Here is a 25,636-nt window from a genome sequence, read left to right on the forward strand (position 1 = left end):
CCTCCATGGAGGACACACACACACACACCCCTCCATGGAGGACACACATGCACACACACACACACACCCCTCCATGGAGGACACACACACACACACCCCTCCATGGAGGACACACATGCACACACACACACCCCTCCATGGAGGACACACACACACACACACCCCTCCATGGAGGACACACACACATACACACCCCTCCATGGACACACACACACCCCTCCATGGAGGACACACACACACACACCCCTCCATGGAGGAAACACATGCACACACACACACCCCTCCATGGAGGACAAACACACACACACCCCTCCATGGAGGACACACATGCACACACACACCCCTCCATGGAGTACACACACACACACCCCTCCATGGAGGACACACGCACACACACACCCCTCCATGGAGGACACACACACGCACACACCCCTCCATGGAGGACACACACACACACACACACCCCTCCATGGAGGACACACACACACACACACCCCTCCATGGAGGACACACACACACACACACCCCTCCATGGAGGACACACGCACACACACCCCTCCATGGAGGACACACATGCACACACCCCTCCATGGAGGACACACACACACACCCCTCCATGGAGGACACACGCACACACACACCCCTCCATGGAGGACACACACACACACACACCCCTCCATGGAGGACACACGCACACACACACCCCTCCATGGAGGACACACGCACACACACACCCCTCCATGGAGGACACACGCACACACACACCCCTCCATGGAGGACACACACACACACACACACCCCTCCATGGAGGACACACATGTACACACACCCCTCCATGGAGTACACACACACACACACCCCTCCATGGAGTACACACACACACACACACACACCCCTCCATGGAGGACACACACACACACACCCCTCCATGGAGGACACACACACACACACCCCTCCATGGAGGACACACACACACACACCCCTCCATGGAGGACACACACACACACACACCCCTCCATGGAGGACACACGCACACACACACCCCTCCATGGAGGACACACATGCACACACCCCTCCATGGAGGACGCACACACACACACCCCTCCATGGAGGACACACACACACACACACCCCTCCATGGAGGACACACACACACACACACCCCTCCATGGAGGACACACACACACACCCCTCCATGGAGGACACACGCACACACACACCCCTCCATGGAGTACACACACACACACACACACACCCCTCCATGGAGGACACACGCGCGCACACACACCCCTCCATGGAGGACACACGCGCACACACCCCTCCATGGAGGACACGTGCGCACGCGCACACCCCTCCATGGAGGACACACGCACACACACCCCTCCATGGAGGACACACGCACACCCCCCTCCATGGAGGACACACGCACACACACACCCCTCCATGGAGGACACACACACACCCCCCTCCATGGAGGACACACGCGCACACACACACCCCTCCATGGAGGACACACACACGCACACACACACCCCTCCATGGAGGACACACGTGCACACACACACACCCCTCCATGGAGGACACGTGTGCACGCGCACACACACCCCTCCATGGACACACACACACACACCGCTCCATGGAGGACACACACACACACCCCTCCATGGACACACACACACACACCCCTCCATGGACACACACACACACCCCTCCATGGAGGACACACACACACACCCCTCCATGGAGGACACACACACACCCCTCCATGGAGGACACGCGCACACACCCCTCCATGGACACACACACACACCCCTCCATGGAGGACACACACACACACCCCTCCATGGAGTACACACACACACACACCCCTCCATGGAGTAAACACACACATACACCGCTCCATGGACACACACACAAACACCCCTCCAGGGAGGACACACACACACACACCCCTCCATGGAGGACACACACACACACCCCTCCATGGAGGACACACACACACACCCCTCCATGGAGGACACACACACACACACACCCCTCCATGGAGGATACACATGCACACATCCCTCCATGGAGGACAAACACACACACACCCCTCCATGGAGGACACACACACACACACCCCTCCATGGAGGACACACATGCACACACACCCCTCCATGGAGAACACACACACACACACCCCTCCATGGAGGACACACACACACACACCCCTCCATGGAGGACACACATGCACACACACACACACACCCCTCCATGGAGGACACACACACACACACCCCTCCATGGAGGACACACATGCACACACACACACACACCCCTCCATGGAGGACACACACACACACACCCCTCCATGGAGGACACACACACACACACCCCTCCATGGAGGACACACACACGCAAACCCCTCCATGGAGGACACACACACACACACCCCTCCATGGAGGACACACACACATACACACCCCTCCATGGAGGACACACACACACACCCCTCCATGGAGGACACGCACACACAAACCCCTCCATGGAGGACACGCACACACACACACCCCTCCATGGACACACACACACACACCCCTCCATGGAGGACACACACACACACACCCCTCCATGGAGGACACATGCACACACACCCCTCCATGGAGGACACGCACACACACACCCCTCCATGGAGGACACGCACACACACACACCCCTCCATGGACACACACACACACCCCTCCATGGAGGACACACACACACACACCCCTCCATGGAGGACACACATGCACACACACACACACACCCCTCCATGGAGGACACACACACACACACCCCTCCATGGAGGACACACATGCACACACACACACACACCCCTCCATGGAGGACACACACACACACACCCCTCCATGGAGGACACACACACACACACCCCTCCATGGAGGACACACACACGCAAACCCCTCCATGGAGGACACACACACACACACCCCTCCATGGAGGACACACACACATACACACCCCTCCATGGAGGACACACACACACACCCCTCCATGGAGGACACACATGCACACACACCCCTCCATGGAGAACACACACACACACACCCCTCCATGGAGGACACACACACACACACCCCTCCATGGAGGACACACATGCACACACACACACACACCCCTCCATGGAGGACACACACACACACACCCCTCCATGGAGGACACACATGCACACACACACACCCCTCCATGGAGGACACACACACACACACACCCCTCCATGGAGGACACACACACATACACACCCCTCCATGGACACACACACACCCCTCCATGGAGGACACACACACACACACCCCTCCATGGAGGAAACACATGCACACACACACACCCCTCCATGGAGGACAAACACACACACACCCCTCCATGGAGGACACACATGCACACACACACCCCTCCATGGAGTACACACACACACACCCCTCCATGGAGGACACACGCACACACACACCCCTCCATGGAGGACACACACACGCACACACCCCTCCATGGAGGACACACACACACACACACACCCCTCCATGGAGGACACACACACACACACACCCCTCCATGGAGGACACACACACACACACACCCCTCCATGGAGGACACACGCACACACACCCCTCCATGGAGGACACACATGCACACACCCCTCCATGGAGGACACACACACACACCCCTCCATGGAGGACACACGCACACACACACCCCTCCATGGAGGACACACACACACACACACCCCTCCATGGAGGACACACGCACACACACACCCCTCCATGGAGGACACACGCACACACACACCCCTCCATGGAGGACACACGCACACACACACCCCTCCATGGAGGACACACACACACACACACACCCCTCCATGGAGGACACACATGTACACACACCCCTCCATGGAGTACACACACACACACACCCCTCCATGGAGTACACACACACACACACACACACCCCTCCATGGAGGACACACACACACACACCCCTCCATGGAGGACACACACACACACACCCCTCCATGGAGGACACACACACACACACCCCTCCATGGAGGACACACACACACACACACCCCTCCATGGAGGACACACGCACACACACACCCCTCCATGGAGGACACACATGCACACACACCCCTCTGTGTCAGGGTGTGGGGACATCCAGGGTCGGGTGTGGGGGCATCCGGGGTCGGGGTGTGGGGGCATCCGGGGTCGGGGTGTGGGGGCATCCGGGGTCGGGGTGTGGGGGCATCCGGTGGGGTGTGGGGGCATCCGGTGGGGTGTGGGGGCATCCGGTGGGGTGTGGGGGCATCCGGTCGGGGTGTGGGGGCATCCGGGGTCGGGTGGGGGGGCATCCGGTGGGGTGTGGGGGCATCCGGTCGGGGTGTGGGGGCATCCGGTCGGGGTGTGGGGGCATCCGGTGGGGTGGGGGGGCATCCGGTGGGGTGTGGGGGCATCCGGTCGGGGTGTGCCGTGGCCCGGCCTCCCCGCTCACACCGACTCTCCTCTAACCCCGCCCGCTAGGGGTGAGCCGCTGTGGGCCCTACCGAAGGACGGACGGACAGACGGGCGTCCCCATGTCACACGCCCAGGCCGCGGTGCCCGTCCCGGCGCCCGCAGCGCGGACCCAGAGCCCGGAGCCCGGAGCCCGGAGCCGGGGCGCGGCCGGGGGCGGCTCGGGCTGGGCCGGCACGGGCGGGGGCGGACGGCTCCACGCCACGGCCCGCGGACGGCGACCGGCTCCACGCCACGGCCCGCGGACGGCGACCGGCTCCACGCCACGGCCCGCGGACGGCGACCGGCTCCACGCCACGGCCCCGCGGACGGTGGCTGACAGCACGGACCGCGGACGGCGGCCGGCTCCACGGCCAGCAGACAGCCGCCGTCATCACCGTCAACACCAACGCTTCACACAGCGCCGCTGGCACACGTCTGGGTGAGGACCCCGCCGCTGGCACACGTCTGGGTGAGGACCCCGCCCTGGCACACGTCTGGGCGTGAGGACCCCGCCCTGGCACACGTCTGGGCGTGAGGACCCCGCCCTGGCACACCCCTGGGCGTGAGGACCCCGCCCTGGCACACCCCTGGGCGTGAGGACCCCGCCCTGGCACACCCCTGAGCGTGAGGACCCCGCCCTGGCACACCCCTGGGCGTGAGGACCCCGCCCTGGCACACATCTGGGCGTGAGGACCCCGCCCTGGCACAGCCCTGGGCGTGAGGACCCCGCCCTGGCACACGTCTGGGCGTGAGGACCCCGCCCTGGCACGCGTCTGGGTGAGGACCCCGCCCTGGCACAGCCCTGGGCGTGAGGACCCCGCCCTGGCACGGGTCTGGGCGTGAGGACCCCTGGATGGACCAACCCCTTATTTTACAAAGCCTCCCACGTTCCCGAGTCCAGACCACCGCAGTTCTTCTCCCAGCTGAGGAGCGAGGAAGAGAAGCAACCCGCTAACCTTGCCACGCGGCCTTCTTTAGAAGGAGCAAGCACCCCGGTGGCCAGGTGCGGAGGGCCGCAGTCCCGCAAGGCATGATCGATCACTTCAACCTTCCACACCGAGCCAGCACTTCCATCCCTCCCCCAAATCAGATCATCTTATATACAAGACAAAGGATAGACAATGGAAATCAATGGCAGCAGTGAAGAAACCAAGGGGAAAAAAGAAAGGAAAAAGAAATAAGGGTACACAGTACAATAAAAAGCCTTGTTCCCATGTCAGTAAGTACGATTGTAGATGGCCACTGAGCCTTCCCTGAGCATCTCCTCCTTTGGTCTCACCGAGTGAATGCCTAGAGTGCTGTTAATTAATCATGTCCAAGTGTCATTACTTGTCTTTACCCACTGGGTAACTTGTAGATTTATAGACATATTCTAGTTATTACAAATGAGGGAAACCATGCAGCCTCTGTTTCTTTGGACCTGGCTTACTTCACCTAATATGATTTTTTCCAAGTCTTTCCATTTCTCTACCAATGGGGCAGCACCATTCTTTCTGATGGAAGCATGGAATTCCATTGTGCATTATACCATAATTTCTTGATCCATTTGTCCACTGAGGGGCATCTGGGTTGATCCTATATCTTAGCTATGGTGAATGCTGCAGTAAACATGGCTGGTGGCATTTGCAGGATTCACTCCCACCCTGTTTTCCTAGGTGCATACAGACGCCAGGCAAGCCACCAAGATGTGTGCAGGCTTCCTGACACAGGCAGGGCGGTCTACCTAAGCCTGGCTGTAAACGTCCCATGTGGGTCCAACTGAAAAGCCCCCACATCCCTAGACCTAATATCTTTTTCATTGACATCTGCCTCCTTGTTCAGACCTCATAAAAAACCCAACCTCTGGACACAGTCTCCAAGCCATGGGAAGGCTGAGTCCTTTGCTGTTATATCTCAATACAAAGTTCTTGAGGAAAAATCCTAAGTAAATAGGACAATCAAAATCAGAGAAGCCAAACACATCCAAGATATATGGATGAAGGCATAATATCTTGTCAAAATATTTGTATCTGTAATTTCCATTGTTTTTGTATATATTCATTGATTAAAAGAAGAAATAGAGGTCAAGCGAGGTGACACACACCTGTAATCCCAGCTACCTGGGAGAAAGCAATAGGAGAATGACAGTCCAAGGCCAGCCTAACCAAAGACATAAGACCGTATCTGAAAAACATAGGAAATGGGTTGGGCTGTGACTCAAAAGTAACTTGAAGTAAACTATGAAATGTTGAAAGTGACCATGGAGTGGGACACGTTCTAGAATGTTTCACTTAGGAGGCCTGGGGCACGAGTGACTTCCTGTATCTGCTGGCCATGAGCAGATGCAGCTGGTCGCTGGGCAGGCTGTGCACCACAGCCTCTAACACGGAGCTCCCTCTGTGCGTGAAGCTCTGGGCTCCTTGTGCCCTGGCCACCTGTCCTTCATGCCTGGGGAGCTTGGAGATGTTTTAATAGCTGAGATATGCTGGCTTGCTTTTAACTGCATAAGGATAGGTTTTTCACTAGCCTGAAGGTTTTAATGAAGATGCTTTTCTAGTAATCACAATAACTTTCTGATAATTACCTCAGTCAATTTTAAGGAGTCAGTGATAAACATATTCATTCTGGGAGGTATAAGAAGGTGATTAAATAGAATTTTGAGTTGAATATGTTTTCTCTCTGCCATATATTTCCATTGTTGCTTAAATTTAGTACTGTGAAAAAATTCGTACTTCTGAGAAATTTCTATTTTCTTAATGAAATGTAATAATAGCATCATTTTCATTGCAGAAATAATAAATTTCCTTCCGGTTTCTTCTTTCTGCATTTGTGGCTGAAATACAGAAGGACCATGAGCAGGTGTAGAGATATTGTGATGGAATTTGACCCTAGATTTGACATCACGACTGGCAGTTCAGGCATCGAGACAAGCTCTGGGAAGCTTCACAGACTGCACTATGTCCCTCATAAGCTGGTCAGAGGACTGTTCAAGACCAACAGAAATAGCTCAAGGGAGCACCATACAAGAAAAACCCAACAGCGCTGGTGGAAAGGGCTTTATCTAGTTGCAATGTAGCCGCAGGAACTCACTAGCCTTCACCTCAGGGCGGAGCATACAGGATACATCAGGAGACAACCCTAAATGAAGAAATCCAGGCTTGGATTTCAAGACAACAGACTGGCGTTTGGAAGTAACTGGGTAAGAACTACAGAAAAGGAGAAAAGAGCTATGTGACTCTTAGTTCCTCTAAACACTGAGGCAGAGGGAGGTTTAGAGGGACAATGATGGAAATGTGAACTATGAAATAACACCAGAACTGAGGTAAGTCCCTTGAGAAATTAGGCCCAAGATCAGGTTGGCACTAGAAGATATAAGGTATTATTCCAGAGTATCTCAAACATTTAAATTTGATTTAAAAAATTTTGAAATTATTTGAAAGACAGCAAAACTGGACATCATTTGATGTTATTACAAAGATATGAAGAAGAGGCTTGGAGTAGTAAGTCATGTGTGTAATCCTAGATCCTTGGGAGGCTGAGATGGAGAGGCCTGTGATTCCAGGTCAGCCCTGAGAGAAAAACAAACAAACAAAACCTTGTGAGCCCTCTTCTAAACAAAACTTCTGGGTGTAGTGGTGTATGCATGTGATCCCAGCAATGGCTGGAAGCTTTAAAATGGAGGACTGTCATCCAGGCTAGCCCGGGCAAAAAAAGAGACCCTTACCTTAAAACTAACCAGAGCACAGTAGGCTGAGAGTAGAGCTCAAGCAGTAGAGCAAGGGCAAGGCTCCAAGTTCTTTAACTCCAATACTGCCAAGAAAACAAAATATGGACTATAAGCTATTGCAAGATCCAAGCAAAGTCTCTTCATTTTCCTCTAACAGTGGTGTTTAGGACCACCTCTGCTCGCCAGCAAACACAGAAATAAATGGCCTAATTCAGACTTTTAAAATTGAAAGGAGGTCTTTCAAGTATTTCTTCTCCTCTATTTTCTTAATGAAGTGTAATTAATAGCATCATTTTCATTGCAGAAATAATAAATTTCCCTCCAGTTCACCTTCAGAGCTGATCACCTCTGCTTTGTTAATGTAAGTTAATCACTGCAAGTTCCTTTCTCCAGAGGAGCCTCTGAAGACCCAAGACCAGCTCCAACATGACAGATTTGGCATTGGTCAGGAGAGTTGAGGAGAAATAGAAGAAAGTTGTCATGTTTTTGGAAACTAATCTAAATACTCTATGCCTTCTTTCCAGAGAGGAGAGTGGATGAACCTTGAAGAGTTCGTAAGAGGGGCATTTTGTAAACTACTGTAGGCTTTAACATGTGAATAAATTTAGAGAACAATCTGATTTCTCCACATTTTCATGTAATGTTCATTTAAAATATTTATGTGGAACCAACTAGAGGGTTGATTGACAGCCACAATGAGAGTCATCCACTGTGTAAGCGGATTCTGTTTACCTATACTGACTTCTTCCTATTTCCACAGTGCATATGGGTAACTTCACTGATACAGTCAGGAGACCCTGCACAAAGGAGCTCTGCACAAAGAACTCTCTGTGTGTTTTTTGCATCTGTTTATAAGTCAACTGTCTAAAGAGTCACACGAACAAACAAGAAAAACATATAGACACAGTGCTGTCCTTGAAAAGAATAGAATGTATAAAAGTAAGACTTGAGCAATCACCCATATGAAAAACATCTTAAGCAGTGATCAAATCAAGAGCTCTGTGGAGACCTACACCATGAAGAAACCAGGGCAGTTGTTCTTGTGGAAGTCAGGACACTAATGGGGACACAGCGGAGAGGGGACGTAAGGGAACGGTAGAAAAGTGTGACAGCACATGCCAAAATCCTGGGCGGGGACTTCCAGAGGTTCAATTCCTCCAGAGCACAAATCCAAGTGGCAAAGAATGCTGGACTGACCATCTGGAACAGAGGACCCGCAGTGCCTGATGGACACTGGACTGACCCCCGGGTAACAGAGGACCCACAGTGCCTGACGGACACTGGACTGACCCCCGGGTAACAGAGAACCCACAGTGCCTGATGGACACTGGACTGACCACCTGGAACAGAGGACCCGTAGTGCCTGATGGACACTGGACTGACCCCTAGGTAACAGAGGACCCGCAGTGCCTGATGGATGCTGGACTGACCCCCGGGTAACAGTGAATCCGCAGTGCCTGATGGACACTGGACTGACCACCTGGAACAGAGCACCCACAGTGCCTGACGGACACTGGACTGACCACCTGGAACAGAGAGGACCCACAGTGCCTGATGGACACTGGACTGACCCCCAGGTAACAGAGGACCCACAGTGCCTGATGGACACTGGACTGACCACCTGGAACAGAGGACCCGCAGTGCCTGATGGATGCTGGACTGACCCCCGGGTAACAGAGGATCCGCAGTGCCTGATGGACACTGGACTGACCACCTGGAACAGAGCACCCACAGTGCCTGATGGACACTGGACTGACCACCTGGAACAGAGGACCCGCAGTGCCTGATGGACACTGGACTGACCACCTGGAACAGAGGACCCGCAGTGCCTGATGGATGCTGGACTGACCACCTGGAACAGAGGACCCGCAGTGCCTGATGGATGCTGGACTGACCCCCGGGTAACAGAGGACCCACAGTGCCTGATGGACACTGGACTGACCACCTGGAACAGAGGACCCACAGTGCCTGATAGACACTGGACTGACCACCTGGAACAGAGGACCCACAGTGCCTGATGGACACTGGACTGACCCCCGGGTAACAGAGGACCCACAGTGCCTGATGGACACTGGACTGACCCCCTGGAACAGAGGACCTGCAGTGCCTGATGGACACTGGACTGACCCCCGGGTAACAGAGGACCCGCAGTACCTGATGGACACTGGACTGACCACCTGGAACAGAGGACCCGTAGTGCCTGATAAAGACTTTTTTTTGTTAGTTGTGGGGCTTGAACTCTGGGCCTGGGCACTGTCCCTCAGCTCTTCAGCTCAAGGTCAGCACTCTACCACTTGAGCTACAGCTCCACTTCCGGTTTCTAGTGGTTAATTGGAGATAAGAGTCTCACAGACTTTCCTGCCTGGGCTGGCTTTGAACTGTGATCCTTAGATCTCAGCCTCCTGAGTAGCTAGGATTACAGGCGTGAGCCACCAGCACCCAGCCTGATAAGACTTTTGATGGTATAACTTTGAAAGCCTCTAAGGCAGCCAATGTGTTCTATGCCAATTATCAGACTTTGAGGAATGCATGCATTCTTGAGGAATGCAGGTGGCAGTCTGCCACTAATTTAGATGTATAAACATTTGTAGCGTACACGTACAGCTCATACTTGCAATGCCAACCATCATTTGAAGATTGTTTTTGACCATTTATTATGAAAGTATCACAAAAAATAGTCCTTATCTCACAAAGTGAACATTCACATCACAAAGTGAACATTCACATTTGGTTACCACCAAGAATTATAGCCTCAAAATACAAACACCATTGCAAGCCTTTCCTCCACCCAATATACACAGGGGCACTGTCTCGATTGAGTTTAAGCCATACCACCCTGAGTGTGCCCGAGCTTGTCTGAGTTTAAGCAAGTGAATTATGCATTCTTTCATATCTGCCTTTTCTACTCCAGTGTTGTTGCTAGAATTCATCCATGTTATCGCATGCTTTTTGTAAGCTCATTTCCCCCAGTGTCTTGGCTTAGGGTCCCTCCCTTCTGTAGTTCTCAGCCACCCACAGGGGTCTCAATGGGATGGCCTGTTGTTCTGGGTGTCCTGCAGATCGTGTTCACCTCTGGGTTCAACCACTGCTATCTTTGGCTTGTTTTCCTATCATGTGAATACTTCTCCTTGTCTGTCTGGTCCCTGGATGATAGAGCTGCTATAATGTGAAAACTTCAGTCAGGCAGAGTGGCTCAAGTTTTTAATCCTAGTGACTTGAGAGGCAGAGACCAGGGGTCAAGTCCACCCCACATAAAATCCATGAGACGCCACTGCAACCACAGGCTGTTATCTCAACTTACCGAGAAGACAGTGGCAGGGCCCGTGGTGCCCCGCTGCCAGCTCCTGCTCGCGGGGAGGGTCAGTGCCTCAAAAAGCAAAACAAGGAAAAGCTAGCACCAAAAGGGCCTCGAGGCTCCAGTGGTAAAGTACTTGATCAGCACATGCAAGGCCCTGACTCCAAGCTCTAGTACAACCAAAAATTATTAAAACTTAAATCACTCATACCATCTTAATTTATTAAAATGATGGAATAGAAGGCTATCAGTTTCTCTATAACTTACGTTCTAATATACTACCAAAATCACTGAAAACTTGAGTTAAGAATAAAAATTTCATTCCACAAAACATGTTTATCTGTTAAAGTACATGATACTTATACTTGGAATATAAATTTGTAATTCTATACTGCTGATGCAGACATTAAAAATCGATACATATATTGCAAAATAGAGATGTGTGTTAACTTGGATGTTTTTCTTCCTTAATTATTGAGTTCTCAAGCCAATAGGTAAGGGTAACAAAATGTTCAATATACATTTAAAATTGTGAATGCCTTTTTTAATGGAAACTCCAAATACAGATTTATCTGTGAGATAGATTCATGTTCACCATTTAGACATAAATGTAGTGCGTTTATTTGCATCAGTGTTCAGGGTCAGTCTGCATCTTGAGACCTACCATTTTCCAAGATCCTAAACTCTAACATCATCTGTGATGAAGAGTTGTCTCAAGGCAAGAAAAGGACAAAGATCATAGATGGTGGCCAAAGTAGGGCTATTCTTTGCAGCTCTATATTACTGAGCTACTTATTTGACACATAAATAGTGACATTTGCTCATTAAGTCAACTTTGTGATCCACTGGCATTGCATGGGAGTTACTTCCACAGGCATTTTTGGCCAGGCCTTCTTCATCTGAAGTACAGCCTAATCACTTTAGTCCCAGTGGGTTTTAGAGTCAAAGGCAATCTCAGAGAGCTGTTTGTGAACTGATGGCCTTACAATGAATTCTCCATTATAATTCCATTCAAAATTCTTCATGTGATCAGTGAGTTGATGCAGAAGAGAAGATAAACATCAGGTGTTGTTATGAAAAATTAAAAGGTCTATGGCAGCAGGGCACCAGTGACTCATGCTTATAATCCTAGCTACTCAGGAGACCAAGATCTGAGGATCACGGTCCGAAGCCAGCCCAGGAAGGGAAGTCTATGAGACTTTTTTTTGGGGGGGGGCGGGGTTCGGTTGTGAGGCCTGAACTCTGGGCCTGGGTGCTGTCCCTCAGCTCTTCAGCTCAAGGCTAGTGCTCTACCACTTGAGCCACAGCGCCACTTCTGGCTTTTTTTTTCTGCTTATGTGGTGCTGAGGAATCGAACCCAGGGCCTCAAGCATGCAAGGCAAGCGCTCTACCACTGAACCACCTTCCCAGCCCTCCATGAGACTTTTATCTCCAGTAAACAACTCAAAAAAAGTCAGAAGTGGTAGAGCACTAGCCTTGAACAAAAGAAGCTAAGGGACAGCACCCAGGCCCTGAGTTCAAGCTGCAGGACTGGCACAAAAAAAAAAAAAGAAAAAGAAAAAGTCTACAGAAAACTCAGGGGAAATATTAGTAATGGCTTGGTGATAGGTGGTCAGTTCCATGCCTTGAGATTTTTTTCAAATCAGGAAGTCTAATAGAAACACCAACTCTTCTGTATTAATGTGGCTCATATGAAATTGCTGCCTTTTGACCTAAAAAATAGCAATTTTATAAAATTCACAAGATAAAAAAAACTGAGCAAAATCATCTAAGAATGAACATAGAAGCTGAACATAGAAGGAGTGTGTAAAATTTTCTACTGCCATTTAAAAAATGGAGATATTCAGCAAATCTGTAAAGTACCCTTGAACCTACCTGGACTCTTTTATAAATGCCAAAGACAGTCTTCACAGCATATTTAGTCTGTATTAACCTGGTGTTCTTTCAAGACCTCAGGCTAAAGGCTCAGGTAGAGCGAGACAGAATGTTCTCCTTGTGGTCACTGTTCTCTCAAACTCACAGAGACTCGATGTGCTGGTCTCAGGACCGTCACCAACCAATTTCATACATTTTAACAAACCACCACCAAAATTAGCATTGTTTCTTTGGAAAGAAAATGTATGGAATTATTGATTTGACCATTTCTTTTTTTGTTTTTCACTGTAAAAATTCAAAACTACCAATCTGTGGGCTTTCTATTGATCTTGCTAGCTGTGTCCTTTGCCATGCAGAAGCTCTGCAACTTCATGCAATCCCATTTGTCCAACCTTTCTTTGATTTGTTGTGTTTCTGGGTCTCTATTAAGAAAATTTCAGCCTGCGCCAAGGAAACCTAGGGTCTCTCCTGTTCCATCCTTTAATGTTTTCAGAGTGTCTGTTTTGACTCCGAGGTCTTTGATACATTTGGAGTTGATTCTGGTGCAGGGTGATATATAAGGATCTAGCTTTAGTTTTCTACAAGTTGTATCTTCACTAGCCATACAACGGACAAGGGTCTCTTATCTAAAATATACTTGGAACTCAAAAAATTAAATCCCCCAACAACAAATCCTCAAAGAAACAACTGCCCAATAAATAAGTGGGCTAAAGACTTAAAGAGAAACTTCTCTGAAGAGGAAAGAAGGATGGCCAATAGACACATGAAGAAATGTTCAACCTCGCTAGCCATAAAAGAAATGCAAATCAAAACAACATTAAGATACCACCCTCATCCCAGTTAGAATGGCAAAAATCAAGAACTCTAATAACAACAGATGCTGGAGGGGATGTGGACAGAAGGGAACCTTACTGCATTGTTGGTGGGTGTGTAAACTTGTTCAACCACTTTGGAAAGTAGTATGGAGGTTCCTCAAAAGACTCCACATAGAGCTCCTCTATGACCCAGCAATCCCACTTTTGGGCATTTACCCAAATGATCACAAACAAGACCACACTAAAGCTACCAACACGACTATGTTTATTGCAGCATTATTTACCATAGCTAAGACATGGAACCAACCCAGATGCCCCTCAGTAGATGAATGGATCAAGAAAATGTGGTATATATACACAATGGAATTCTATGCCTCCATCAGAAAGAATGACATTGCCCCATTTGTTAGGAAATGGAAAGGCTTGGAAAAAATTATATTAAGTGAAGTAAGCCAAGCCCAAAGAAACATAGGTCCCATTATTTCCCTTATTTACAATATCTAATATATGTCTGAATCAAGCAGAAAAGGTCAAATAAGGTGATGTTAGGGAAATGAATCCTAAGATATGTATTCAAATGTTTTTTTTTCTTTCATGCCATTGTTTCTAACGCATTTATAAGATAATTTCTTTGTTGCTTTGTATGTCCCTCCCCCACAGTATAACCCGTGCTTTCACTGTATTTGATGTCGGTATAATTTGTGGAGGGGAAGGGGAAAAACAAGTCTTTTAAATAGGGATACAGGTGGACCCATTGCAACAATGACAAGTACAAGTCATTATGTCGAAAACGAACTTTACAACTTTGGGGGGGGGCGGGGAGGATTGGGTGGGGAGAAGGGGTAGGATGGGAAGGGATGGGAAGGGGAAACAAAGGAGGAGGCTACAATGCTTGATAAGAAATGTACTCATTATCTTGCCCATGGAATTGTAACCCCTCTGTATAGTATTTCACAATAAATAAATAAAAATTAAAAAAATTCAAAACTTCATTGAAATTCCACTCCACCCCAGTCAGAATAGCCTTTATCAAGAAAACAAACAATAAATACTGGCAAGGTGTGGGGGGAAGGAGCCCTTATAAACCGTAGGAATGTAAACTAGAACCACCACCGTGGAAATCCATATTTACGTTTATCAAAAGCTACAAGTAAGCCTACCTTATGATCCCAGCCTACCACTGGGGCACACATCTGAAGGAGTGTAAATCCACATACAATAAAGATATCAGCACACCACGTTTACTGCAGCTCTGTTCATACTAGCCAAGTTACGGAATCAGCTGAGGTACCTACAACCAATAAATGGATAAAGAACATATGGAATAGTATGCCATGGATGAAATGGAAATGGAAATTATCATGTTGAGTGAAGTAAGCTAAGCTCAACACCAACTATTATGTGGTCTAGCTAATTTGCAAATATAGACCTAGATGATGATGATGATGATGATGATGATGATGATGATGATGATGATGATGATGATGATGGTAGTTATGGTAACAGAGGACATGGATTTTGGATAAGTTAATTAAATGTGTGTTTTGCCACTACTTTCAAGTTATTTCAGGAGGCAGAAATGAAGATCAAGTAAAATTTAAAGTCAGCATATACCAATTTAAGTTTTAATTTCGTCAAGCATCTAAAATCCAAATAAGAAAATGTCTACTTTGCATAATGAAACCAATATCTTAGAATCTAGTTTGGTGACTGCTATATTAATATCCAGCCTTTCTCCACCCTGGTTCCCAACCCATGTTTTGTAGCTTATTATTTGCCTTTCAGGTTTCTGCCTTAATCAGGGGCTGATGTTTTCTTAGGCGTCAGATTAGGGCTTGCTTGTGTTGGGGATAACCTGGGTGCTCTTCTGGGTCTTGCCTGTGCAAAACATGAATATGTGAAGGTAGTTTTACTAACGTACCCCACAGTATTCCATGGCCTCTTACATTTCCAATTTGATTTCCAACCTTCATTCCTGAAACCTCTAGTTAACCATTGCAAGGATAACTGTTGTAAGTTTAGTTTCATTGTTCTCTAGTGTGGCATTAATTGTGAAGCCATGAGTGAGCAGTCATAAATGTTGAAATGCAATAGACAAGAAGGATGGTTGGACTGGCAGCCTGGCTCCTGGTAGCGTGACAGCCACAGCGAGAAAGGAGAGTGGTTTGAAGGAGTGTAGGTAGGAATTTGCATGGAGCATGAGCCTAGAATTTGAACTTCAATAGAATTGCCTTTTTGCTTAATGTAATCCCAAATTCACTGGCAAAAAGTATCGTTTGTATGTGCTATTTTACCAAGTTAAAGAAAAAATTGTTAATTTCAAGGCCATATTTCTACAAAATGTAATACAGTTAGATAGCTTTTAGGCATTAGTTTCCCAGAGGGAAAAGAACTAATAATGTAGTGTAGTAGGAATACCTTCTTATTTCAAGAGAAGATTTATTTATCCATCTTCCTTTCTTCCTGCCCCTGCTCCATGACCTGCTGCTTTGGCGGGCAGGGCACGCTCTGCCAGCACCAGCGACTTGTCTCACTGCCTGTTTCCTCAGGTCCATTAAACACGACGGCCTCGGGTAAGCCACATTTATCCTTTGGCAAGCCGCCCGGCTGGACATGAAATACATGCAGCACATTGATTCGGGGAGTCCAAAGCTAACACAGGGAAGGGCAGGATCAACGCACATCCACACTGCGGCTCTGAGAGGAGCAGGAATGGTAGCTAGCTCTCTGTCATACTGCCCATCGCGCTGTAAGAGGGCCAGAAACAAGAGTCACTTTTTCTTGAACAGCCACAAGTCTCCGTCTTGACAAGTAATTAGACTGGAGAAGAATGACAGGAAATGTGTCAGGGATAACTGAGTTCTCACTTGAGCAATTTAGCAGTTACTCAGGTCATTTAATAGAGAAAACAGCATCTGCAGCTCATGATCTTTGGATGGTATTGTTCTCAGCGTGTCCCCGTGATTTTCAGACTGGGAGCACAAAGCTTGGAAGGTATAAGTTCCCTACGGGTGCACAGCTATTAAATGACAGTCCAGGAGTCCAGGGTGCGCAATGTCAGAACCTACATCTTTACCTATAATTACAACATCCAAGTTAGAACGTTCAGGAAACATCTGCAAATACCATATAAAATCCAGAAAATGCATGTCATGAGGGCACAGGGGACATTTGAAACTGACACTATTTCACAACAGGGAGGCAGAAGATAAGCTGCCCGAATCTGTCCCTTGGTGCTGGACTCTAGACCCCAGCTCTGCCGGGACAGGCAGAGACCAGAGAAAAGAGTCAGAGGAGCACGCTAGATCTGAGAGCTCCCACAGCACAATTCCAAACCAAAGCAGCCACAAAAGGGGAAAGACTACACATCCAAACTGAAATGAAGTCTGATGTCCTTGGCAAAGACCAGGCATTCACACTGATTTTAATCTAGTAAGTTCTGAAGAGAGATCCTGCTAGTGGCCCTCCTCTGTGCCATACACAAAAACATGGAAAGATAATTAAATAACCAATCTTACTCAAGTTTGGCACTATATAGTTCACCAACTAGTTTCATTTAATTCCAAAGATGGATTCCTACATAATAATGATATACTATTTGAAACATAAGTGTAACCTTACTTGATAGACTGAAGGGTAAATTTATCAGTTTTACTTTAGAAATACACTCATACAGATGCAGGCTGACAGAAAAATACAGGCTGATGCTAAAAGCATGTGAAAGTAAAACCAGAACTAAGACTTGAAAACCTATGATGGAAGTTAAACTAACCCTTTTTGATCCCAAAAACTCCATCCCCAAACTCTTAGAAATCATAAATCACTTCGGCAAAGTAGCAGGATACAAAATCAACCCACAAATTTCAGTTGCTTTCCTGTACACTGACAATGTACAAGCAGAGAGGGAAATAAAGGGAGCAACCCCATTCACAATAACCTCCCCCCAAATAAAATATTTAGGAATTAACCTAACAAAGGATGTAAAAGAGCTATTTAATGAAAACTATAAAAAGTTAAAGAAAGAAACTGCAGAAGACACTAGGAAATGGAAAGACCTCCCATGCTCTTGGATAGGCCGACTTGATATAGTGAAGATGGTAATACTGCCAAAATTAATATACAAATTCAACACAATTCCTATTAAAATCCCAATGACTTACATCACTGAAATACAGAAAACAATCCAAAAATTCATATGGAACAACAAAAGACCTAGAATAGCCAAAACAATTCTAGGGAATAAAGACAACATGGGAGGGCTATCCATGCCGAACTTCAAACTCTACTACAGAGCTATAATAACAAAGACAGCATGGTACTGGCACAAAAACAGACCCGAAGACCAATGGAACAGAAGAGAAGATCCAGAAATAAATCCACAGGCCTACAGCCAGCTGATATTCAACAAAGGAGCCAAAGACATACAATGGAAGAAACACAGCCTCTTCAACCACTGGTGCTGGGAAAACTGGGCGGCCACATGCAGAAAACTAAAAGTGGACCCTAGCCTATCACCATGCACCAACATCAACTCAAAATGGATTAAAGACCTTAACATTAAACCTGAATCTCTGAATCTACTGCAGGACAGAGTAGGAGAGACACTTGAACTAATAGGCACAGGAAGGAACTTCCTGAACAGAGTCCCAGGGTCACAACAAATTGGAGAGAGACTCGACAAATGGGACTACGTTAAAACAAAAAGCTTCTGCACAGCTAAATCTATCGCAACCAAGCTAGAAAGACAACCAACTAATTGGGAAAAATGTTTACTAGCAATATATCAGACAAGGGGTTAACATCCTGTATATACAGGGAACTCAAGAAACTAATCCTTCCCAAACCTAACAAACCAATTACTAAATGGGCAAAGGAACTAAAGAGGGACTTCTCAGATGAAGAAATAAAAATGGCAAAGAAACACATGAGGAAATGTTCACCATCCCTGGTTGTGAAGGAAATGCAAATAAAGACAACCCTGAGATACTACCTTACCCCAGTCAGAATGTCCCACATCCACAATTCAGCCAATGACAAATGCTGGAGGGGATGCGGAGAAAGAGGAACCCTATTACACTGCTGGTGAGAATGTACACTTATACAACCACTTTGGAAAGCAGTCTGGAGGGTCCTCAGAAAGCTAAAGATAGACCTCCCTTATGACCCAGTCATACCACTTCTAGGCATCTACCCTGAACAACAGGAACCAATATACAAGGACACGTGCACGTCCATGTTTATTGCAGCACTGTTCGCAATAGCTAGGATATGGGAACAACCCAGATGCCCCGCCACAGATGAATGGATCCAAAAATTATAGTATCTATACACAATGGAATATTATGCAGCCATTAGAAATGACAAAATAATGGCATTTGCAGGGAAATGGATGGAGCTAGAAGAAACCATGTTGAGCGAGGTAAGCCAAGAGCAAAGAGACAAACAGTACATGGTCTCCCTGATAAGTTGATGTTACATCCAAAATGTTAGGTAATACGACAAAACTAACAGGACTTAAGAAACAAAGAACTCCCACTCATCTGGTCGAACCACTACTACCTACTAAATAACCCCATGCTGCTGATCACATGTATGGTGTATATGTGTACACCGTTACATGTTATAGACCGTGATAGACAATTTGCTCCAGGAAAATTAGAATGAGTTTGTGACTTTAAATGAGCATCATTATTCCACAATACTGTGAAATTTGGGAAATTATGTAATCAATCACAATAAAAAAAAATACCAGAAAACTAGAAGTGGTGCTATGGCTCAAGTGGTAGAGCATGAGCCTTGAGCTGAATTGCTCAGGGACAGCGCCCAGGCCTGGAGCCCAAGCCCACGACTGACAAAAAAAAAAAAAAAAGAGAGAGAGAGATCTTTCATGCGATTGTTTCTAACATATTTATAAGTTTATGTCTTTCTTGCTTTGTATGTCCCTCCCCCATGGTATAACCGCTGCTTTCACTATATATGATGTTGGTATATGTGGAGGGGAAGGGAAAAAACAAATCGTTAAAACAGGGATACAGGAGGACCCATTGCAACAATGAGATGTACAAGTCGTTATGTTGGGGGGATGGGAGGGGGGATGGAGATACAAAGGGATGGGAAGGGTAAACAAAGGAGGAGGCTACAATGCTTGATAAGAAATGTGCTCATTATCTTACTCATGTAATTGTAACCCCTCTGTACAGTATTTTCACAATAAAAAATATTAAAAACAAGAAAACCTACAATGGCACTGAAGTTGTTTAAAGATTTTTCCTTCCTAGTTCTATTATTCATTATCACACATATTTTAATTCTAACATTGCCATTATTTTGTACAGTTGCTTACCTAAGTATCTTATAAGTAAAATTTGACAGCCTTTTAAAATTCAAGTCCTGTGAGGAGAAGCATGTTGGTGACTTATTTTGTATTTTCAGACCTTTTCTCAAAATTTACCTCTACAAACTCACTCACATGTGTCCACAGACCCACATACCGACTCAAAAGCTACAATCTTTGCTGAACTTCTGGGCTCAGTGCAAGAGTTGCCTTGGCTCCTTTCTGCCTGCTTGGGCACAGAACCAGGTTCTGGAACACAGAATTGTCATGGAAATTATGCTGTGTAGCATGCTGACGCCCCAGCTTCTCACCTGGCTGTGATAGGGTGGTTGCCACCGGTTGCTATTCCTTAGAGGAAAGCTAGTTTTGTTTGACATCAATTACTGCCTGCAATGCTTGTGCATATATTCATGGAGATAAGTCGTCTGTGTTTTCCAATCAGAATTAAACTAACTTTGGCTGCTACTGAGCTTTGTGTACATATAAGCCAGTGATGATTTAATTATCTTTGGTACTATAGAGAAATAAATTTAAAACTTCAGAAACCACACTTTGAAGTAACATAATGTTTCTTATTTATCTTTTATAATGGTTTAAATATAAGAAATATTAAAGTATACCACAGTTTAAATTTTATACATAAATATTAGAACTTTCATGTCTCATATTTTGAGAAATTTGAAGATTAACTATGCAACGGGTATTTCATTATTCCTAGTAAATCCCTTGAATATGGACAATATTTTGCAATGACTATATTTGCAGTTCATAGCAAAAAAAGAAAGAAAGAAAAAGAAAAGAAAGGACAGTGTAATACACCAGACAGGCTTTCCTGTCAGCACACTGACAGACATGAAGAAGGAATACAGAATCACCTGAGATTTTTCACTGCTACCACAAAATAGCCACAGAAACCCTTCTCCAACAACGTTGCAAAATACTTATATCCCTTTCAGGAGAAAATAGTTACAGGTGTATATATAATTGGTGAAAGTAGTTACATATGTATACATAAACTGAATAGACATCACACTTAATCACTGTATCATTAGCTATACCAAATAATTTAATAAACCATGGCACATTAATTAGAAATGATATTCAAGCATTAATTGATGTGTAAATAGAAAATGCTTATACATGATAGAGAAATATGAATCGAGTATAATATTGCCCAGAGTAATAGATTCTGAAGTTATTTTTTTCATATATAAAAATATATTCTTGAATTTAAAATACATTGCTTAATTAAGTTTGGGTCTACTGACCACAATTCAAATTATATCTTGCTCATTAGTTTTCTGACTAGTTTTCACAAGGCATTATCCCAAAAGAAATATTTCAATGGAAATTAGTGCAGTCAATTTATTATGTTTGCCAGAAATTTTTGAATCATTTTCTATTTCATTGCAGTTAAGTCCAATAAAAGTGGGACAAAGTACATGCATATGACTTTTGCAAGAATAAATTTTAAAAGTTATCTGGGAGTTTTCCCAAAATGTGTTAAAAAATAACTGAAATCATAGCTTTCTGTCACATAAATTCAGAACCAAATTGACAGTGCCAAGTTTTACCCACTGATGTATCTTCAATCTAAACACATTTAGCATTGATCAGCCTATGATTTTTCTACACTGCTCTGGATGCAGTATTTTACAATGTAATTTTAGAATGGTTTTGTGACATTAAAATTTTACAGTTTTTTTCTCTTGATAGATGCTTTTGTTTTTATTAATGTATCTGCCTGTGCATTATATGAATATTTGAAAAGTACAACATTTTGTGCTGCTACTATAATTTTACTTATTAAACCTCCATCAAAATTCCAATTTCTTGAGTTTAAGTCATATAAGACTGAAAGTCTTCATTTAACTAAAGAAAATGGAAATGTTAGTTTTCAGTTGTTTCTAATACTTACAAATCAAACTTCTGAAGGAGACAGGAGGCTTTCTGATGACAGACTTATGGAGCTATTTCAAATAACAGATTGTCAAAAAATGGTGCTATATATTATTATTGGAGAAGGATTTTCAATAATTAGGAATGTTTTTAACCAAGAATCTGCAGTTAGTGGCCACTGAGCTTATACTGTCAGGGCATGAACAGAGAACGATCTCGCATCTCACTACTGTCCCTTATGTTGTATTTCATGTGTTAACTTTGAAAAGGAGTTTGAGTCTGAAAGGAAAATCAGATGGAGGAACTGCAAATCATAATTCAAGACAAAACCAACAAAGCTGAATCATTTTAGAACCTCAGACTTGCAGAAGATAAATTTCATTAAATAATCCGTTGCTTATTACTTCCATACATATTTCTCAGATTAATGCATTGATTATACACCAGGCACTGTATAAAAACCAGAAAGGCATTCTGTTGTCTCATTTAAGGAAAGCTAAGTTAAAATAAGCATGAGTTGACTCTATTTTCCAGTTCCCTGGAATAATTCACAGCAGTTACTGCCCTCTGGTCAATACACTTCTTAGTCTTCTCCCTAGTAAGTGGCTTCCTTCCCCAGTGGACCCAGGGCCAGGCCACCACTACTCTCTTGAGTCTCTGTCATGTCCCAGACGTACGGATCACCTAAGTTGAGGTCATTCTATTGTGGGGATTTCCAGTGTTCCACATATTTCTATTTTGGGCTTTGACTTTATTTGCAACTATACTTGTCTTTGACCATGATCGACCATGATCCCTGCTTCACTGAGAATGGAGAACTGAATGAAAGTGCCCGAGGGAGCAGACAGAGATGGAGAGAATTCTAATAGCCTCAACTGTTCTTAGGCCAGGCTCAGAGCATTTCCATAGGCGATATCGAGATTGCTGTGGAGCAGTGGGCATGCTCAAAGGGAAAATGGAGCTCAGACATAAAAATAGATTCAATTTTTCATAGTCTCTGCTTGGAAATGTGACACTTGGCTTTTAATGGTGGACAAAATTAACCAGGGACGTCTGTGTAGACTCTATTTAGAAAACAGATATACATATCTGTATGTGTGTGCGTGCGCATGTATGTGCATATGTGTGCTTATCTGTGTTGATGATACTTTCTCTGGGGTAAAATATAGTTTGTTTATATCCACTCATCTATTTTCTTTCTTTGAAAATTTGCCTCTCCAACCCCAAAAGCAAGTAATCATACTACCTTATATCTATCTTTCAACCTAATTGAGATATCTCAATTTAGCATGAAATTCACACTCTCCAAGATCCCAGAAAATAGTCATAGTATTTGATGAAACTGATCAGTAAATTCAAAACAGTAACAGTAGTAAAAATATTATGCTTTGTTTATACTGTAACAAAGCAACAAATCAGTCTGAAAATTAGTAAGACAAGCAAAATGAATAATTCATATGCTTATATAATTTCTCATCTCTCTTAGGACGTATGTTTCAGTATGTAACACCTTTCAGGGTAAACGGTAAAAGAAGAGCAAGGCAGACTGCAGTGAGCTCGCTGTGATGCTTATTTTGTGCCCCCGTTTAAAGGGGAGAACTGTGCATACTTCCCTAAACATACGTAACTTTTAAAATGGTGTATCACATTTATGATTTGTGGGTGGAACTTGGGGAATGAAGAATGGTAAGGAGACTTCATTTCCTCCTGAATTTCTATCATATACCTGTGGTAAATTCTACGAGGGTCTACAAAACTGTTGCAAGCACACATCAGAGACACACACTGCAGTGTGGAATATCGCTTAGTGGGGGTGCATATAAACTTGATTTATTTATATTTTATGGTATTTGTTGTTTTGCTTATTAACAAAAATAGATGTCACATCTGTAATTGGAGAAAACAATTATATGTATACATATTTCATTGTGGAAAATAAAAGGAGATCTGCAATGGTTTCTCCTTGGCTGTGGAATTCCTCTAAGTGTCTGCAGACAGCACTGAGGCCTGTTACAATGCCGGCCGCAGTCCTGGCATGATTCCGGTGTGCTGGCAGCACACCCCATGATAATGTAAAGATTCATGGCTCTAATTCTGACAGTTCATTGACAACTCCATGCCATTTTTCATATTCTTTCTGTGTAGAAGAAATGGCCTTTCCTTTACAGATGACCAAAAACTCATTTTAAAAAAGTTCATATAGTGATATTTAAAGGCAAAATTATTCACCCGCTGAGCCAAATCATTTTATGATACTCAAATCCATGACTGATGTGATAGATTGTATATGTTTGTGTGTGCAAAAGAGAGAAAAAAGAAGATAAAACTATGAATAATCACTGAGTTCTTATAAAAGAGACTAGGTCCACCTTGAGCTCAATCTGACTTGCTGATAGCTTACAGTTCTGATTGCATTTGCTTGTAATTGTGACTAGTTAGAAACTGTCCTAGGATAAGAAAGGGTGAAAATCTTGACACTGTTTATAAACAGACTTTACAGTTGCTGATGTACAAGAATTTTTGTTTGACTAAGATATGATGAATTCTAAGTATTTTTTAATAACTGGCCTATGTTGAGTCATTAATATATTTATTTCGAAGCCAATATCATAGCATTAAAAGAGATGGCTTAGATGGGTTCAAGATTGTAATCCTAGCCACTCAGGAGGGAGAGATTAGGGGTTTGAAGCTAGATCAGGCAGAGAGAAATTCGTGTGTGACTCCATTTCAACCAGTGGTGAGCGCACACACACCTGTTATCTCAGCTATATAGAGAAGCACAACGGCTCGATATATTATTGTTATGCGCCTGTCATCCAGAGAAGTGGGGAAGCTCAAGAAGGAGGAAGGCAGCTCAGGCCAGGCTGGCATAAAACAAGACGCTACCTTGGGAAGAAACGAGGTAAAAAGTTCCTGGAGGTGTGGCTCAAGTGGTAGAGCCCCTCGTCAGCAAGCTGAGGCTGTGAGTGAAGCCGGTAGTGACCAAACTGATGGCATAAGTTGTAGGCTGAGTTAGATCAAATTTATAAGGATAGGAGCTTTACCCAATGGGATAGCTTACTTTTGGTGATTCATTTTATACCACAGGATACCTTACATGGCTCATACAATATTCTAATGAAATTACATTGCTCATTTATTCAGAAGCTAATGACAATTTTGTTTAGAATTACCATGGGATTTAAC

At 45.3% G+C, this 25,636-nt stretch overlaps 1 long non-coding RNA gene across 3 annotated transcripts in view; it reads right to left on the reverse strand.

Annotated features, from left to right (window-relative positions):
- The window catches only part of LOC138823717 (uncharacterized), a 91,363-nt gene that overhangs the window by 13,187 nt on the left and 52,540 nt on the right, over nucleotides 1-25,636 (reverse strand). The window contains exon 1 of one of the 3 annotated variants that reach the window (XR_011370890.1): nucleotides 8,230-8,309. The exons of the other annotated variants lie outside the window; for them this stretch is intronic. This is a non-coding gene — a long non-coding RNA (uncharacterized lncRNA). Of the gene's footprint in view, nucleotides 1-8,229; nucleotides 8,310-25,636 lie in introns of those variants that run through there. 3 annotated transcript variants of the gene reach the window in all.

Source organism: Dipodomys merriami, unplaced genomic scaffold (genome assembly GCF_024711535.1).
Source record: "Dipodomys merriami isolate MVZ:Mamm:240054 unplaced genomic scaffold, mDipMer1.0.p SCAF_122, whole genome shotgun sequence".
In the NCBI taxonomy this organism is placed as follows: domain Eukaryota; kingdom Metazoa; phylum Chordata; class Mammalia; order Rodentia; family Heteromyidae; genus Dipodomys; species Dipodomys merriami.